General features: G+C 34.0%; 1 protein-coding gene across 3 annotated transcripts in view; it reads right to left on the bottom strand.

The window, feature by feature from the left end:
• LINGO2 (leucine rich repeat and Ig domain containing 2) overlaps positions 1-17,038 on the bottom strand; it is a 473,266-nt gene that overhangs the window by 301,908 nt on the left and 154,320 nt on the right. For all 3 annotated transcript variants that reach the window (XM_063179672.1, XM_063179673.1, XM_063179671.1), the window contains one exon: positions 8,425-8,505. The gene's annotated coding sequence lies outside the window, so the exon portion shown is untranslated. The remainder of the gene's footprint in view (positions 1-8,424; positions 8,506-17,038) is intronic.

Raw genomic sequence — 17,038 nt, 5'->3', positions numbered from 1 at the left:
CACATCACATAATTTACACCTTAAAAAGTGTAAGCTCTTCACACCCAAAGTATGCACTAGCCTTCACAGCCGTACAGTTTAAATAATGTGAAGGAATTTTGCATAGGTAGAATCAGAGTCTTAATGCTAGTGGATCAGAATGGTGTCCACACCAAGTTATTTTTTCCTCTGAGAAATTTACTTTTCTCTTTGGGTTCATCAACCTGTCATCTTTGGCAAATTTTGGCAAATACCACTGGGAATTTCTTTTATACTATAACTTAATTCCACATTTCTCTGTATCTTGTCTTCTGTCTATTGTCCCCATTTAAAAAATCGTATCACTTTCACCTTCACTGACATAATTTTAGAATGCTATGCAGCTTTTTTAGCCTGTGCACATAGATGTGTTGAAAGTATTTTTTTCCCCAGGGTTGTCCAAGCATAAAAAATATGATCTCACTACCTTCTGAGGCTTTAATTAATTATTTGTTTGGGTTTTTTTCCTGCTCTGCATCATGTTATTGCATTGCACAACTGCATGATTTTTCACAAGGCCACATAGTAATAGGACAAGAGGTAATGTCACATTGTCATTAACCTGAAAGAAGGAAGGTTTAGATCTGATCTTAGGAAGAAATCCTTTACTGTCAGGTTAGTAAAAGACTGGAAAAGGTTGCTCAAAATTGTGGATGCCTCATGCCTGGAATTGTCCGAGGTCAGGTTGGATGGGGTTTTGAGCAACCTGATCTAGGAAGTGGCCTCCCTGCTCATGGGACTGGAACTAGAGGGCCTCCTTTCCAACCAAAATGATTCAATTCTGATTCAATGCTGGTTGTCTGATTATAGTGTATGTTATGGGTCCAATTGACACTTCAAACACTAGATTCCTTGAATTTTTTTGATTAAAGTTATAAATGCTACAGTTCTGTTTTAATCAAGAGCAGCCCTGCCTCATGAGGGGTCAACTGCCCAATTATGAAGAGCTACTTTCCTTTAAAGGGTGGCTCATGAAAAAGGGGGGAAAGTGGGACACTGTAAATAGCATAAAGTATCTAGACAGATAAATCTGAATGTGATCAATTGTGATAATTTGACATGCAATGAGGAAACTCCATCATAAAAAATAAATCCTTCCTAAAAATAAGAGTGGTTTTCAAACTAAAGGGGCCAAAGGAAGCAAAAGAAAAATCAGTCAGTGCATAAGATAAGCACAGTTTTAGAAGTGCTGACCGTACCAGTAATTGCAGTGGCTCAATATGTCATTACTATTTGGAAGTCTGGTTGTGACAGAATTGAGTCATCTGACTCAAATTATGATTCTGAAAGAAAACATTACATTCAAATGCCATAATTAATAAAAACATAGAACCAAATATTTGAAAGTATGCTGTGAGGTGTTAGGAGACACATAGGCTTAAGATATTTGCATGGTTTTAGGATGTGTGTCCTTAATTTCCTTCACTATATACCATTTTAGGTCTACTAGGTTTTTTGCATGAAAACAAATAGGTTTGGTGCATTTAGTTTAAGTTTGATTTTGGTTTTGGTAGGCTTTTATTTGTTTTTGGGGGTTGCTTGTTTGTGATTTTTGGGTTTTTTTGTTTCTTTGGGTTGGGTTTTTTAACTTTTTATAAAATTTAGGCAGCTATTAGCTTTCTAAGGATACTGTAAATACTGATTTTTAAAGTAGGGACAATATAGCTGTGACTTCTTTTTCCTCTTTCTTCATAACATTTGTTAAATTATTACTGATTTGATAGCGCAGTGTAGGTGATCCTAATATTTAGTGACTGAAATTAATAGATGTATTTTTGGTTCCTGGATACCAAGTGAAGGATATTACTGCATGAAACAAGCTTCTCCTGAATTTTGATATCTGATATTTTTTTAGGTAGAGCAAAATCGAAGTCATAGTATATGGATATATCACAGAAAAAAAAAAAATCATAAACACCTTCACTCTGCAAATGTTCAAATTAATAAATGTGGCAACTTCTATAAAGTCTTTAATCAGAAATATTTCAAAATATTTCTTCCATGAACTTCAATATAGAGTCAGCATAATTTCCAAAACATAACTTCTTGTAAATGAATATAACTTCAAAGATAACAGGATTTAGATTAGTTTAGTATATGACCTTTAATTTTCATGACAAATTTGACTTTAATGAAAATGGGAAATTTTTATATATGCATGAGTACTGCAGAAATAGCCTGCTTAGTCCTATAATGACGAGTCTTTGATTCTGAAAGGCATCACTGTTGTAATCACAGAATTATAGAAAGACTTAACTTGGAAGGGTCCTTAAATGTCGTCCCATTCCAAAATCCCAGTGTTCAAAGGAAAACAAAAATAACACAGTTCTTGGTTTATTCCCTTTTCTCTATCCACCCCATCTTCCAGGTGCACCTTTATGTCCAACAGAGGCACTGATCTTCTAGGCTAATGTGACATCAAGAGATTGAAATGGTGACTGCTTTCTGCTTAATGTAAATGACAATTTTTACGTTTAAATAAATGATATGACAGCTCTCCTTTCATTGGAATCTTTAAATTTAATCTGTTCTGATTTTGTGCCATTGTTTCCAAATTATTTTTTCCCATTAGAGCACCAAATTTTGTAAAGAAATTATTACAGACAGGTTTCATTTAAATTCAAAATTGCAGAAGCAGAAACACCTTTAAGTGTGGAAAAAAGAAAAAGAATTTTGCACCGTTTTCTTCTGCATACTTACTAGACTGAGTTCAAATAATGGCTTTCAAGTGGTGTCAGCATGCTTCAGAGACAAAACAGGAACTCTACCTAAATAAACTAACAAATGCAAGAGTAGTCTTGACAAAATCTTGATGATCTTCTCTGAAATTTGAAGATACTTTCTTTCTTAGCCTTCTACTTAAATATAAAGAAAGGAAGATGATGTTCCTTTGCCTCCAAACTTTCATTAAAACGCTTATATTTTACTGAGATTATCTTTTTTTATTATTCCAGATTCACTCCTCATCCTTCATGCCTTTGAGCACAAGCATACGATGACGTTAGAATTTTCTGTTCTAATATTTACAGGGACAACACTTCCAGACTTTTGCAGAAAATACCATTTTCTACATTTTGAATACTCTTAACTCCTTTTCCATGTTCCAGAGAGGCCAAGAACTGTCCTTTCTCATCTCTCTCCTTAAGTGCTCTCTCAAGACATGTCACATTACATTACTTGGGAGTTCTACTGACCTGTGGCCGTTCTCATTCTCACGCCTGGGTCACCAGTTCTTCCTTGCACACTAAAGGGGTTTTTACTAGATTTGGGGCAAGGCTTGCCCAGGGAGCTGGCAGAGCTCCTCACAGTCTTTCACTTGATTGTAGCTTTTCAGCATCCTGAGCTCTTGGATTTTCAGGCCTGAGGTCTCACATTATTAAATATTCCCTGTCAAAAAGTCCACTGTATGTGACTAAAATGAGGCAGAAGGCAGTGGCTTTCATGATTAGACTTAAAGGTGTAGTGCATCCGATTTTATAGTCCAAAGATGATTTAATTCATAGTGATGTAGTAAACAAGGATGAAATAAAGCTCTGAAAGTTGTTTTTCAATACTGAGACTTAATGTTGATGCCAAAAGCTTCTATACAATCTCTACTGGTACTGAAAATATTTTACCAGAAACCACAGCTACATTAAAAATAGAGATTATGTAAAATAATGTAAAGTGTCAAACTGTGGTCAACTATATAGTTATTAAAAATCTGTATATCAGTGGGCTGTTACATAGCTGATTTTTTTTATCACAGAACCATAGAGTGGCCTAGGTTAAATGGGACTTTTAAGATTATCAAGGTTATGGTTTGGTTTGGCTTGGCTTTTGCCAGTCAGGAACTAAAGACCACTTTGAGCATGTAAATTCTTCTTCCAAAGTCAGAATAAACCAACTGACTTGCTTCAGCTTTGGAGATTTACATATATTATGTTGCTGAATTCTCCTTCTACCTTCTTTAACTCTGGTATAACCCTTGTATTGACAGAAATAGTATACAAAGTTATTGCTTTTTTTCCTGCTCATATACCTTCTGATTAATGAAATGCAGCACAGTATTTTTCTGTGCTGATCTCTCATTTCAAAATTCCATACCAAAGATTGGGCTGCAAAGATAAAAATGCAATCCACAATGATTTAAGGATGCACAGTAGGATTGTGAGTGAGGCATGAAGGAAAGTCAGAGAGGCTGGAATTAACTGTTTCAACCAAGATGCACAATCTAAAATGATACTTCTCTCTTAAGACAGAAAATGGAAGCATATTGACATTGTTACTAAGATTTGGCAAGAGATCTTCTAGCATTTCTTAAGATGTCTTTTATGTTCTGCCAAACATAGGAAGTGTCTTCAGAGTAGTTGAATAACAAAGTTTTCCTACATTTCCAGGCCTAAAGAAAACGTCTTTTTATTTGTGGTTCGTAACTTTACTTTTCCAGCAGATTGCTTCTCCAAGATGTTTTTTTCATCTCTGCTTGACTTTTCTAAAACAAAGAATACTGGAGTTAAGTTTCTATTTCCTAACCAGCAATTTTAGTACCCTGCAAACATAGACATTGCTTAATGTTTGAAGAGACCAGGGATTAAACTGGAGCGTCTTCACTGGATAAACCACATCTCGCCAAAGAAAGGCCTTGTTTACTGTATTTAAACAGTTTTAAACATCTTTTGATTATATTGGAATGTGGACTCCTAAAGCCCAAGGTCTAAAGCATATTTCTGACTTTCATCTGGAAAATCAAGACTGAGTAAACTTAAGGACTCCAAATAAATCCAAACACTTATTTAAAGTCCAAGTTACACTTGGACTACAACTGCCTGTTCAACTCAAAGTATGCAGATGACTGCATACATAACAGCACAAGATTACACCCAAAGAAAACTGAAATGAATTGTTTTAATTTATTCTAACAGTTTCAAGAATCAGCAGGTCTTGCATCTCCAGTGTAAAGATGTCTCTAAGTGACTTTTTGGATGTGCATTTTGAATTTAGAAGAAGCCTGAATTTCATGAAGGAAATGGTAAGAATTTAGTGAATATCAGACCCCTTCTGGCTGTAAAATCTGACTGTCTGAGGTCACCTGCTACTTTTGAAGGTACTAGATAGAATTGTTAGAGATTATTTGAGCATGTGGATTAAAATACGTATTTTAAACCTGAGGGAATATATTCTCTTTTATTCACCTAACAGCACATATGCATTTCTAGTAATTTCAGCACAGCTATTCCAAGTTTTCTTTACAGTTGAAGAATATCAACTTTTGGTCTCAAAAGCAAAGCATTATGATAACCTTTTCTTCTTTTCAGGCACGCTGATCTTCTAACACTGAGAACTATGAGAAACCTTAACTAATTTTATTACCCAATCCCTGGATAGGTACTTTTAATAACCTAGATTTGTAGGTTAAAGAGCAGGAAAAAAATTACAATCATCCAGAACCTTTTGTGTTCTGCTCTAGGAGTGTTCTAGAGCCACATATTTTCCTCAATATATAGACACTAATCCACCAAAATCAGAGCATTTACTCAAGAAATGTAGAAATTTAGACTATTAGAAATATGAGTCAATATAGAAGATTTTGGAACTGATAGTAAATTATTTTTATACAAGTACTGCACTGATAAAAAATATAGCTACATTTGGTAATATTAAAATTATCTCTTGGACTGGTAGGCTGAAATTGAGGGTTGGATGAAAAAATCAGTTCTTACAGCAGTGTTGGCCTAGGGAAGTAAACTAAGTTTATCTGCCTGCAAAATCACACTTTCAACAACAGCCATAGTTATACAACACCACCTCTCATCTAGTTTTATTTGAAACATCCTGGGCGTAAAAATGTATGATATTTGCACTCATGAAAAATTTCAGTTTATCAAATCATTCTCTTTTGAAAAGAAATACATATGCATGTATGAAAACACATTTTGCCCTGCTTTCTTTTTTCCTGAAATGGTAAAAATCATTAAACTTATTGGTATATAATGCCTTACAGCAGCACTTAGTATAATCTAGATCAATAAAGACAGAAACATTCTTGAGATGCCTAAAACTTACTCAGGGAGGTTTCTAACATCAAATGGAAAGCATAGAGAAAACTTTCACAGCCTCATTTTATGGAAATTCACAGATGTTATGCACTGTGCATCCCAAATTCACCACAAGAATGTTAGGAAAACAAGTTGAATAGTCAGTAATTAATCTTTTCAGAAGGATGAAAACAAAAGGCAGAATAAAAGGCAATTTACTTCCAATAGTTCCTCAAACCTTTTTAAAAATAGAATTTCAAATTACAACTCTGAACCTACCCTTTTGTTTAATTAAAAACATCGCATTACCCCATACAAGCTCATCATCATAAAGATATATTAGTCTATTCTTACTGACAGTGGCTTATTGCTAACTAAATATTTGTTATTGTGTTTTGTTATTGAAATGCCAATACCAAAAATTGCACATAAGTCATTAGAATCAATGGCACCTTCAGATTTAATTACGCATATAGTCAAAGGAAGACCAGTAAGTCAGAAGTGGTTATTATGCATAAAAAGTCATAATACTAGTTTGGAAAAAAATAAGTGCTCTTTGCCAAATAGGTTTTAAAACATTATATTACTTTTTGTGATTTCTATCTTACAAAAGCTACAAAATTATCATATGTAATGCAGAAAGAGCATCTTAAGCCTGCTGCTATGTCACCTACAGATGCTTTGGAAATCCTACTCATGGTTTTCACTTTCAGTACTTTTGCTGCAATTCATCCAAATATATCCAAATTCTGCAAGTGTTTAAGTACATTCTTAAATTTCCATTAAACACAATGAAACATAATTATGGAAATTGTGATTAAACCCATGTAAAATTATAGCTTTAGCCGTCAGACTTCTGACTGCTAGTGTTTTTCCCTCTTCTGCTGGCTTTGCAAACTCAAGATAGAAGAAACCTATGTACAGCATGACATCTGGGGAATTGCACCAGAACAACTTTGAAATGCACTCATTCTTCTTTTTTTTTTTTTTTTTTTTTTTCCATTAATCTGATTGTAAAATGCCTAGCTATCTGCATGGAAAATCATTGTGTCTGGGCTCTTCTTAAAATCTGGAAATTTTCTGCCATTTCTAGTATTTAAAAGAGACTGCCAGACACTTTTTTTTTTTTTTTTAATGTCTTCCATCCTCAGAAGGAGCCCTGAAAGCAATGCTACTACTTTTCTCTTATAATCATCACCCACCATCTCATAGGAAGTTTAACTCAAGCAAAGGCTAAGTCACTTTTCTTTCCTCTCCCTTCTTAAGAAATTCAATATCTTAAAATGCCCAGCCTTGGGGATCAGCTTGTTACCCAAATACTGCAGAGAAGAATATTCACTCCCTTGTTCCAGGTGCTGGGAAAGCTGCTGATTTTGTTTTTCAAAATGCCCAATTTTCCACCTTGAACATACAAGTGCTCCCAGTGGCACTTCTGTCAAGAGGGGTAATTCTTTTCCCCAACACAAATTTGGAGTGGCTGTTGCATAGCTTGCTGCTGAGGACACACATAAGAGGACATATTTTGAAAACTTTGTTTCACCATGTCTAAAAGAGCAGAAATGGCCATTTCAATGGCAACAAGACTAGAGAAGGAAGTTCTTTCCTAACGACAATTAAGACAATTTCAAAGATAAAATTCAGGGCTGGGACAAGAAAAGTGTCAAAGCAAACAGCAACAAAACCTGGAGGAGGTATTCAGGTTAATATTTTCTTGGTAACATATTTTTTCTGGTAGAAACAGCAGCATTCCACAGTACTTAATTACAATAAAATCATTATAACAAAATAAGCCAGCTTCTCTGAGGTATTCTGAACTCTAGAAAACTAGATTTTCCAAATACAGAATACAATTACTTTTCAGATATCATTATTAAAAGCTATGTTTAAGAGCAGGAATAAGAATCTCTTACTTTGAAAACTATATAGCAATGACAATTGCAAAGATAGGCCAGGGGTCTCAAGAATTACCTTCAGTCTTCCTTCTAATAAAGTCACAAATAAACACAACAGTCCCAATAAACACACAATACAGAAAATATATATTGACATAATGAATGCATTCACATTAATCTAGTTTTTTGTTTTTTTTTTTTTTTTTTCCCAGATTGATGGAAATGTAATAGAAATACCTGAGAAATTCAAAAATTACTTAGATCTTGTCATACTTTTCCTTTCTTCCTGAGAGTGAGGTTTATTTGTTAATAAATCCAAAGGAACTAATTGCATTTATTTAAAGTTGCAAGACTATTCTAGTAGAATTCACTCTAAAAGTGTAAATTAAACACCGAGCAAGGGTATTTTCTTTAAAACCTAGAGGTACCATAAGATCATTTAGACATTTAAAATTTTAATAGCATACAATTACAGTCAATTAAAACGGAACATTTACCTTGCAAACCAGGTTCCATAGATACAAGCAGGAAAGACAAAAGAGTTTTCTGCCAAGTTTTCCAGCTCCACGCCTCACTTACTAGGTAAATAAAAAAAAAAAGAAAAGAAAAGAAAAGAAAATTTATTTAGTCATCAGTTGTACAGAGATTTTTGAAATGGTGATGGTCTCAAAGAAAATGCCTTGAGACATTTTCAAATTATATTTAGCTCCTGTCTGAAAAGGAACAGAAAAAAATTTCAGAGCCATAAATGTGTCTGCCAAGGTAAATAGGGTTAGAGGCAATTGAAACTTCCCAATAACACCAAAAAATAGAGTGCAGTCATTGGCACTCAAGGGCAGCAGGCTACTGTGCTGCCTAGGGTAGGATAGAGAGATATTTACTGGAGATCTGAAGGTGAAACTGACAAAGCACTAAACCCAAATAGAGACAAAGGGAAAAAAATCACTTCAACAGTAGGATTAACTTTTTTTCTCTGCTGGTGATAGAACTTGTCACCTCCACAGACTTCTCCATCCATGTCTTCAACTCTACAGTAAGAAAGGAGGGTTTTAGAATGTCTTGTTGCATTTAATTAAAATCTGAACTTTCCATTTAATTTAACAAGACAGATGAAGAAACACCGGTCTTACACAGTGAAGGTTGAGGAGTTAAGAAAACTTCTCAATCACATGTATGTCAGGACCAGAACATGCCTGAAAGAACCACAGATTGATAAAACAAAACTATAATGATACGAAAGACTAACAAAGACTGCGCTATTTCAAAATTAATGTGAAAAATGCCATAAGCTCTTTTGATCAACATGTCTCACACAAGCTTTTAAAAAAACCCAACAAAAATAACAAAATTATTTCTCTTCTCCATATGCAAATTACTTCTCCAAGACCTTTCCCAATACCTGAAAAAGGTTACCTTGCATATCTACATAAAACATATTGTGATCTGAGATTGTTCTGTAAAATGAAAAACACAATATAAAAAAGAAATAAGAATATTATTTAAAATTATTTATGTTCTTAGGATATAATAGAAATATACAGCAGTTACAGAAAAGATTAGATATCACATGTAAAGGCAAACTTGATGATGAAATATGTTTTATCTAACTCTCATTCAACTAGCTTGTAATGTGGTATACAAATATATGAGCTAATTCAATGATTTTATATTATAGTTTGTGGTTCATAATGGGCAAGGTAAATAGACTAACAGCTAAACTGCAGAGTACATCTGTAACATAAGGAATTTATGCAATTTGCAGAAGCAGTCTTGAAAGACAGCAATGAACTGTCAGCACTCCAGGGTCTGGTACTGTCTCCACTAAACACAAATATTTCCCTAGAGAAGAAGCTCGATTGAATATTCACCAAAGCTGTAGTTTTGGCATGATATTTGCATCAATTCCCTAATATCTCTGTAGGATATAATTTCAAGACAAAACAGAAAATTTATTTAAACTCACAGCAATATTTTTCCAGGTTTTCTCTTCCTAGAGAATTGTAACTATTTATTGATTTTGAAATTATTTCTCTTTGAATTCTTTTCAGAATTAACACACAATGTAATGGAATTGGAAGAAGAAAAAAAAAACACCCCAAAAATTTAATAATAAAAAACTCCCATAAAACAAAAAAAAAACCCAACAAAAATTTAAAAAGTGCAAAAACTCCACAAATAAGCCAATTCATCTTTACTCTATTTTTTTTTTTCATTTAGTTTATGCTGACACCAAAGAGAAATATTTTAAGTATTATAGTTGTTTCCCTTCACCTTTGGTTGGACACACAACAAACCTGAAACAAGGGTGAGCATGAGATTTTGGAGGCTGAGAGAATTAAACTCTGAACCCAGCATTATATTCTAATTAACCTTTAAAGGATATTTAGATATCAGATCTAAACAGGAAGAAACAAATGCTCAGGAAGTTCCACCTGAATATGAGGAAGAACTTCCTTCCTTTGTGTGTGATTGATCACTGGAACAGATCATCCAGAGAGGATGTGGAGCCTCTCTCACTGGAAATATTCAAAAACTGGCTAGATGAAATCCTGCGCCATGTGCTTTTGGATGACCCTGTTGAACAGGGATATTGGAGCAGATGACCTGTTGGACCAGATGGCCCTTCCACCTTGAACTATTCCTGATTCTGTGATTTCTCTCCTCACCAAAATGTAGCAGCAAAATGGAGTATCAACATCAAAAACTCCTCCATTAGAGAAGGTCAAGGGTCAAACTGCTGATAACCCAAATGTTGATAACATCTCCATCTCATTACTTCATCATTTCTAAGCGTAAAACTCAAGTGGTAGGGGAGGACTAGAGGGTTGTTGTTATTAAGATCCTAGTGGGAATTCAACAAGGTCAATACAAGAGACTATCAGAGAAGCTAAATTTTTCTGCAGCAAGAAGCAGCTTCTTCAGAGATAGGTGATTGCCTAACAGGTGAGACACAAAGGAGCTAATCAGTTTTCCCAGCTGCAGGATAACACTAGTATCTCACCTTAAAACACGCTGCCCCTGGCCCCAAGCTGCTCTTTAGGCTGTACAGAGCTGATGCTGGTGAAACACACAAGCTTACTGACCAGCTGTGGAAATGGAAGAGGATAGTCAGTGCCAGTGCTTGTACACGTGGGGGAAAACGGGCAATCACATCGGAAAAAAAGTATTGTGTGCCCCTCAGATATAACATCTGGGAGCTCTAGAGAGCTGCTTTATGAGGGCATCAGCTTAGTTGTCATGAAAAATCTTAAAGGTAAGTATTATTGTGAATGGAAGAGATAAAAAATAAAAAATACTGATGGACAAATATGGAGGGGCTACTGCAATTTTCTACAAAATCTTTAATGGTACTAAGAAGCCAGATGATGTTTTATAATAAAAATAAAAATCCAAAATAAAGTAAAATATGAATTTCCTTCATAGATTGCACATGGAAAATGCGGAACGTTTTGCCCCAAATGCTGCTTAGCCTAGATTTTTGAAGGAAAAATTATCTGCAAGAATTCCCCTCTGGTAACTCTGGAATATTTTTGTCTATTGCAACAATGCGTGTGCAGCCTTAATTAAGATACTGCTTTACAGAAGAGAAAAACTGTCATTAAAATCACAGTTGAAAATTTAACAATATCAAAATCAGCAATTATCAAAACTAGAAGTCACTAAACCATGCCACACAGAGACAGCCTGGAAATATTGAAGATTTCATTGGATTTTTTTGAGCTACATGCCAAACATGTGAAATATACTAAGACAGTCTTGTTCTAAGATCAGACAATAAACATGAGCAACAGGAAAATAAGTAATGTGATCTACATTGACCTACATTGAAAAAATTAAATGTCACAGAGCTAAATGTTGAAACACAACCAAAACATGACTGCTTAAACTGCTGAAAAATAAACACAGCAGATTTACATAAGGATGATCCACACCAGAAGAAAGAAGATCCTCCAGAGCTGTATCTTGAAAATATAATGAACTAATTTTATCTATAAATGAAAGCATGAAAAAAAAATCTTTATACAATAGAATTTTGTAAGGGTACTGGCCATATTTTTCTTAGGATTAAATCATAGTTCAGGATTTTTTTACAGAAAGACCTGTTACCCAACATACACAGAGGAGAGGAATAGCTTGTTTTTTAATATGTTGTTTTTCAAAATATTACCTTATAAAGTATGTTTTCCTTCAAGCCCTAATGATTTGAAGATAAAAAAAAAATTCACATAAGCTTAAGGTAAGAATAGATTTTTGTTGGATTTTTTTTTTTCTTTCTTTCCTTTTTTGGGGGGGTTTTTGGCTTGGTTTGGAGGTTTTTTAATTTTGTTTTTTTTTTTTTTTAATTCAATGCATGCTTTAGATTTCTTATAGTACATACATACATATTAAGCTTAGAGACAGTTTTCTACAAAACCTAAATAACCAGTTAATAAAAAAAGTAAACTATGTGGGACAAAGATATCACACTTTCACTGAAATCAAAATCTCCCAGACTTGATATTGAAGAAGTTAATTAAAAATATCTGCTCCACACCAAGACAAGACCTTCACGAATCAGCATTAGGAATAGGCAGCAAAACTCTTCAGAACATTTCTGCTTTCAGTACAGTTAGTAAGTTGTGCCAGACCACTGTAACCTAGAGGCTCCTGTATATTCTCCTGTCTCCATTCCATGCTCCCAGCCACAAGAAGTTCCAGAGAGACACAAAGGAAGTGCAGCTTTGTGAGGGCAGACATTACACTGAAATATCCACAGCTTCCTATTTGGAGTTAAGGGGCATACTATCCTCTCTGGATATGTAGTTGAACTTCAGCATCCTAAACAAGAAAATACTGGTAATAACAAAATCAGATCTTAAAGTTGACACAGCTGGAAGTATTGAGTTTAAATTGCAGAAAAAATAGATCAAATTTCAATGGAAAAATCCTAAGGATCCTTTAAGCACTGAAATAAAGTGTCTTTGGGAGCTGTGGAACACGTATATGGCCAGAAGGCATCACTGGGGTAGGGCAGTGGGTAATAGGCTCTTAAGAACCCATCCAACTAATCTTCAATGACATTTTCAATAATTTCTAATATTTAAACAATACAAACTGGATGTACTTTTTGGTTCATATTTAATCATCTCACCTAAAATACACATCCTTCATCACTTTATTTGAGGTATCAGAAGTGATCAAAAGTGAACAAAGGCAATATTTTTAGCTTCAAAATCAAGATAAAACTGAAGAAATGTTAAATATTTTCCTTTTAAAATATCCTCAAGATTCATATAATCATAAATTACTACAGTTCCTATTCTAATGATTATGCATGAGATTGTTGAAAAGTAATCAATTTTAGACTTGTGAAGCTAAATTATTATCTCATTTCCTTTCCACAAAGCCCATAAAAATTTATTGATGTTTTCGTTCAAAATATGGATGGATTTAGCAATAAAATAATTAACATCTGTTATTTGCTTCATTTTTCATCATCCTATAACCTTCAGTTACAATGAATGCTTAGTAAGTCTAATATTTAATTACTATTACAGACAAAAGTGATGTAAAGAAGCTTGTGGTCTCTGTAAAATCATTACTTACAAACATTTATTTTCTATGACTTTAGAAATTTGATAATTTTCCAATGAAAGTCACAATGTTTGGTCATTATTAAAATGTTGCAAACAAAATTCAAAATTATCAAGAAAGCAAAAAACCTTCACTACAGGATAAACTTCACAGTGTCAACTGAAAAAATCATAATCATTTGACTCTCTCCTTTCAGTGCTTATTCTCTTTACCATCAAGAGCATTCCTCTACAAATACAATAAAAGTGTTAGTTTGATTCCTCTCCCTACCTCTAGAGATTTCCTCAGGTTTACAGGCACCTGTCAAAATCAACTTAACATGAATCTTGAAAAGCAGAAGGCAGTTTTGTTAATGTCTCGTCAATATATATGTACCATCTTTAGGTTTTTATTTTTATCTGTGCTATTCCAAACATTAAGGTAACTGATATGGATATATGCCTCCTACTCAAATCTCTCCCCAGCCCATCCCACATCCTCTCATAGTGGATGAAACACTGCTTGGTGTGTTACTCATTGACAAAATTACAGCTATTAAGAATTCCCTAAGGACAGACAGATATTCTACATATTTCTTGCAATGAAATATCATCATCAGCTCCCTTCCAATAACCTGTAACACCACCACTTGTCAGATATGTTCTCTAACAGCTTTGAATACCTCATGATGGACCATTGTTCTGTAAACCACTCCTATAATTTTGTTTCATTTTGGAGACATTTAGGAGTAACTAGTTAAAATAGTTGGAATTATTATATCAGTCTCCTAGGAGAAATCATCTCTTTTTACCATGGATAACGGGAAGACACAGAGTCTTATATGAACAAAAGAATTGATAAAACAACATTACATAACAACTCAAAACTGGCAGAGTCAAAGACAAAGTTTAAACATGTCATATTGAACAGGACCAAGACAACATGAATAACTAAAAGACTCAGTACATGCACCAACAATCATAATTTTTAACTGTAGGTTTCAGTCATGCAGAGTTTCACAGACTGTTTTATTTTGTTGCATGATAGCTAGTTCAAAGAAATTGCTCTTTGGTAGAAATAAAAAATAAGTTTATGAAATTATATTGTATATACTAAACTGTTGCACAGCCCGTTTTATATTTTTTCCTTTCTAGTTCAGCAAATATGATTTGTCATAAGATAAAATTAAGTAATAGGCATTTTATTCAAGAGTGTTTTCCTTTCCAATCAGAGAGCTGTTGAGATAGGAATACAGGAGAAATTAAAAGAATAGATATTAGAAAAACTTTAATTTGTATGAGAATAAGTCCAACAGCACTTTTGTATTTTCTATGTGATTATAATCTGTGTTTTTCATGTACCTCCTATCCCTCTATCTTTCCCGTCTCTATTATTTAAAAAAAGAAACATTGCTTCCCATTACATAATGCTTATTTCTTGCAGAACATTGAGTATTTAGGGGTTTTTTTCCATTAAAAACAAAGGAAAATTTACTACAAGAACTTTGGGAGAAGTTCATTAGGAAAAAAAAGTTTCATTTCAATGTCACTTGCACAGTTACAATAACCAACATGAGAGAGCAAATCCTGGAGTTAAGGCACTGCTTGTTGGTTTTGGTGGGTAAACATCTTTTATCTTTTGTTTGTTACTAAAAGTTGCCCTGCATAATTTCTACAGCTGACAAGGATAAGAAATATGCTATTTGCTTTAGCCATGGATATACAGAACAATTTCAGCACCAGTGACATGGCTTGACTAAGAGCGGCTAAAATACAGGGGATTACCAAAGGGCGAGAACCAATGAAGGAATTGCTTTGCTTATAGCTTCTCTGCCTTACTTTGAAACAAAATCAAATTGCCCCTGAGATTGCCTTTCTCTTCCACACCCAGATTTATCTTATTCACAGTCATATACACAAACAAGTGACTGAATTAAAAATGTTACATCTATAAATCTTCAGCACGCATACATAAGAGTTACTATGTTTTACAGCTGTAATCTACCTCTAATGTAATTGATACCTTTTTGCAATATAAAAGAGAATATGGAACTGTCACAATAACTAAATCAACTTTATATGAAGCTCTTACACTAAGTCAAGGGTTGTTCGACCTTGTACTTGTAGCTTGATGGGTGATTCAAGAGCAGGCCTGGCTCATTTCAGAGGACTGTGTTTATAAAATATATGACATTCATCTTCAGATTGGGGAGCTAAGCTCCTGCACTTAAGGTTTGCAGTAGTTTTAGCAGAATTATAATCTGGAAAAGGGTAGCAACACTTTTATGATTTCCTTACCCTTTGGCAACACTATTTTCAGGGTAAGAGCTCTAGCAATAAATATTTTGTAATATAGTAAGAACTTGGTGAAAGTATTAAAGCAAATCAAAACACTCTAAACTCCAGATGCTTCACTTCATGAGTTTACCCCAAAGCAAGCTGATTACCATCTGGGCATATAAAAGAGAAAAATAAAATATACACTTAAAGCAGCCTATGTTTGAGAGTACAGTGTGTGTAGCATGATGTAACATACTATAAATTAGAAATGTGTTTCACCTAAATGGTATTTGAGACACTATTGAAATGCTGAGCTGATATTTCAGATGAAGTGCAATATGATTTAATTTCGTAGATAATTACTCCAATAAAATAAAATAAATTTAAAAGCGACCAACATCATTAATAACAACTGGACTGGTAATTTATTTTTCCAGATAATTTCAAATATACAGAAAACATACTGACATTACTTAAGTATATTATTTCAAAGAAAGGACTGTAATTGCCCAAGCAAATTGAACTAATTTCCCCAAGTGGCTTTCACAAACACTCTTCTTATCCTCATACAGGTTTAAAGCTCACAGAATAAATACTTATAAAGGAGATCATAAAATCTTCGCTCATGGCTTCTACATGTATGCACATTAAACTTCTTGACAAATGAAAGGATTTTCATAAGGTTTATATTATGTATTATGAAATTTTCTATGCAATAAAGACCATATAGAAGAATTTCTACTTCAATTATTTTTTTCTACAGAAAGAAATTTTATAGCAGCCAATAATCTGAAATGTGGGTAATAATGTAAACTGAAGCCTTATTTTTGTACCATGGACATGCTTATTTTCTGCATAACAGGGCATAGTCAGAAGCAAATATTGTCTGAGTGAACTCTTTTTGGGAAACAAGATAGATACTTTTGTTCCTGTACTAAAAGCTCCCAGCAGTCACTCCACTGTCTTGCCAGAAAAAGAAGACATTGGAATCCTGACAAATGGATGGAAAGGCTTCAGGAGGAGAAACTTAATATGTTTACTGATTGGCTACTGCAGATATACTGACTTTGAATTAATTCCTCTAGAATCTCTACCACTTACTTGTGTTACCGGTGTTATATTAGATGTATTTTCCATTTTGGAAATGGAATAATTTCCATTCCATTTAGATTAATCACATCAGATGTCTGTGCTTATAAGAGTTTATATAGTTCCTGCATATTCCCTGGTGTTTATGGTGTGAACATCTACTGCAGAACACTGACACTGGTTCAGAGCA

Source organism: Melospiza melodia, chromosome Z (assembly GCF_035770615.1).
Source record: "Melospiza melodia melodia isolate bMelMel2 chromosome Z, bMelMel2.pri, whole genome shotgun sequence".
Classification (NCBI taxonomy): Eukaryota; Metazoa; Chordata; class Aves; order Passeriformes; family Passerellidae; genus Melospiza; species Melospiza melodia.
The sequence above is the reverse complement of the archived record's forward strand: the minus strand, read 5'-3'. Positions and strand labels throughout refer to the sequence as shown.